The sequence below is a fragment of the Artemia franciscana genome, chromosome 2, assembly GCF_032884065.1.
Source record: "Artemia franciscana chromosome 2, ASM3288406v1, whole genome shotgun sequence".
Lineage (NCBI taxonomy): Eukaryota > Metazoa > Arthropoda > Branchiopoda > Anostraca > Artemiidae > Artemia > Artemia franciscana.
In genome coordinates, this window is record NC_088864.1 from 51,510,720 (window position 1) to 51,513,906 (window position 3,187).

The window sequence follows — 3,187 nt, forward strand, 5'->3', positions numbered from 1 at the left end:
CACACACAGACAACTTATTTTTATATATAGACTAGCTGTTGGGGTGGCGCTTCGCGTCACCCCAACACCTAGTTGGAGGGGGCGCTTCGCGCCCCCCCCAAGCCCCCCCCGCGCGCGTAAGTCGTTACGCGCCATATTAGTTACGCGCCATTGTAGTTGTGTCCCTATGTCCCACCTGTGAATATAGATAGATATATATATATATATATATATATATATATATATATATATATATATATATATATATATATATATATATATATATATATATATATATATATATATATATATATGTTTTTAACTACGTAAAACTTGCGAATATACAACATTCTTTGCTGTCCCATTGTCTGTGCATATAAATAGATTGTCAGGTTTACCGACTCTTGAACATGCAACATATAATGGTCCATGGGAAAACAATCCGTATTCAGATCTATACCTCATGATTCTAATGATTGCCCTTGAGCTTTGTTGATGGTGATTGCTAATCGACCATTCCCTGAGTCGCCATCGTCATTTATATATCCCCCTGTGCACCCCGGCGTCCCCTTTGTAGTTATGTCCCTGTGTCCCGGTCGTCATTTATATTCCCTGTGTCCCGGTCGTCATTTGTGTCCCGGTGTTCCAGTCTGTGATTTCTCTTTGAGTGTCCCGGGCGTCATTTATATTCCTTGTGTCCCGGTGTCCCGGTCGTCATTTATATCCCCCTGTGCCCCCCGGCGTCCCCATTGTAGTTGTGTCCCTGTGTCCCGGTCGTCATTTATATTCCCTGTGTCCCGGTCGTCATTTGTATCCCGGTGTCCCGGTCTGTATATACATTCGTTTTTTAGTTTTGTTTTTCTCCTTTATTTTTTTCCTTTTTTCTTTTTTTTCTTTTTTAGTTTATTTAGATTTTTAGATTTTTTAGTTTTTTTATTAGTTTTTAGTTTTTTTGTAGTTTTTACCATTTTTTTAGTTTTTTTAGTTTTTTTTTTTTACTTATGTCCTGGTCGTCATTTGTGTCTCGGTGCTTTGTTGATTGCTAATTTATATTATATTTATATTTATATTTTTTATATTTATTAATATTTTTTAGTTTTCTTTTTCTCTTATTTTTCAGTTTTTTCCTTTTTTTTAGTTTTTTCTTTTTTAGTTTTTTTTTGTTTTTTACCTTTTTTTAGTTTTTTTAGTTTTTTAGCTTTTTTAGTTTTTTTTATTAGTTTTTAGTTTTTTTTTTTAGTTTTTGCCTTTTTTTAGTTTTTTCAGTTTTTTTTAGTTTTTAGTTTTTTACCTTTTTTTAGTTTTTTTAGTTTTTTAGCTTTTTTAGTTTTTTTTATTAGTTTTTAGTTTTTTTTTTTAGTTTTTGCCTTTTTTTAGTTTTTTCAGTTTTTTTTAGTTTTTAGTTTTTTACCTTTTTTTAGTTTTTTTTTAGTTTTTTAGCTTTTTTAGTTTTTTTTTCTTTTTAGTTTTTTTGTAGTTTTTACCTTTTTTAGTTTTTTTTCTTCTTTTGTATTAGTGTGAAATAATTCAGACGTCATATGCGGACAAACACGACGTCACTCGACAGACAGACAGACAGACATAACCCACAAACAACTTATTTTTATATATATTTATTCATATTTTTTTAGTTTTCTTTTTCTCTTTTATTTTTCAGTTTTTTCCTTTTTTTTTAGTTTTTTTCTTTTTTAGTTTTTTTTAGTTTTTTACCTTTTTTTAGTTTTCTTTAGTTTTTTTAGTTTTTTAGCTTTTTTAGTTTTTTTATTAGTTTTTATTTTTTTTGTAGTTTTTGCCTTTTTTTATTTTTTTCAGTTTTTTTTAGTTATTAGATTTTTACCTTTTTTAGTTTTTTTTTTAGTTTTTTAGCTTTTTTAGTTTTTTTTTCTTTTTAGTTTTTTTTGTAGTTTTTACCTTTTTTAGTTTTTTTCTTCTTTTGTATTAGTGTGAAATAATTCAGACGTCATATGCGGACAAACATGACGTCACCTGATCCATCCACAGATCCACACACAGACAACTTATTTTTATATATATAGATAGAAATAAGTTGTCTGTCTGTGTGTCTGTCTGTCAGGTGACGTCATGTTTCTGTGTCGACTGACGTCATGAAGTTAGTTGTCGTCATTTTTGCTATGACGGTGACGTCATTAACGGTATTTAAGACATTTGTTCACGGAAAAATGTTTAATTATAAAATGACTGAAGAACCTACAATGGCAACAGCCGAGGAAGCTGCTCAAAGAGTTTATGCCAAAAAACTTGCTGCTGATAGAGAAAGTAAGAAAAGAAAGCGTTCCGAGGAATCGCAAGAACAGTAAGAAAACAGGCTTGCAGCTGATAGAGAAAGTAAGAAAAGAAAGCGTGCCGGACACCCGGACACAAATCACGACCGGGACACAGGGAATATAAATGACGACCGGGACACAGGGACACAACTACAACGGGAACGCCGGGGGCACAGGCGGGATATATAAATGACGACCGGGACACAGGGGTTGTTCGAATAGAAATTACAGACCGGGACACCGGGACACAAATGACGACCAGGACACCGGGACACAGGGAATATAAATGACGACCGGGACACTCAAAGAGAAATTACAAACTGGGACACCGGGACACAAATGACGACCGGGACACAGGGAATATAAATGACGACCGGGACACAGGGACACATCATTAGAATAATGAGGTATAGATCTGAATACGGATTGTTTTTCCCATGGACAATTATATGTTGCATGTTCAAGAGTCAGTAAACCTGACAATCTATTTATATGCACAGATAATGGGACAGCGAAGAATGTTGTATATTCGCATGTTTTACGTAGTTAAAAACATATATTTATATCTATCTCTATTCACAGGTGGGACACAGGGACACAACTACAATGGCGCGTAGCTAATATGGCGCGTAACGACTTACGCGCGCGGGGGGTCTTGGGGGGGCGCGAAGCACCCCACCAACTAGGTGTTGGGTTAGCTAGTTTATATATATATAGATGGGATCCTTTGGAGTGGTAAGCGATATAATTAGCCGATCCAAGTGCTCATTAAATCCGTGCCACACTATGTATCACGTCATAGTACTGCATTAGACGGTGACGTTATAGATTTGATTGTGTTATAGATTTAATAGATTGTGTTATAGATTTGAATAGGCTGGTGTGTCTCGTATGGATTAATTCGACGTTTTAGGGTTTTGACT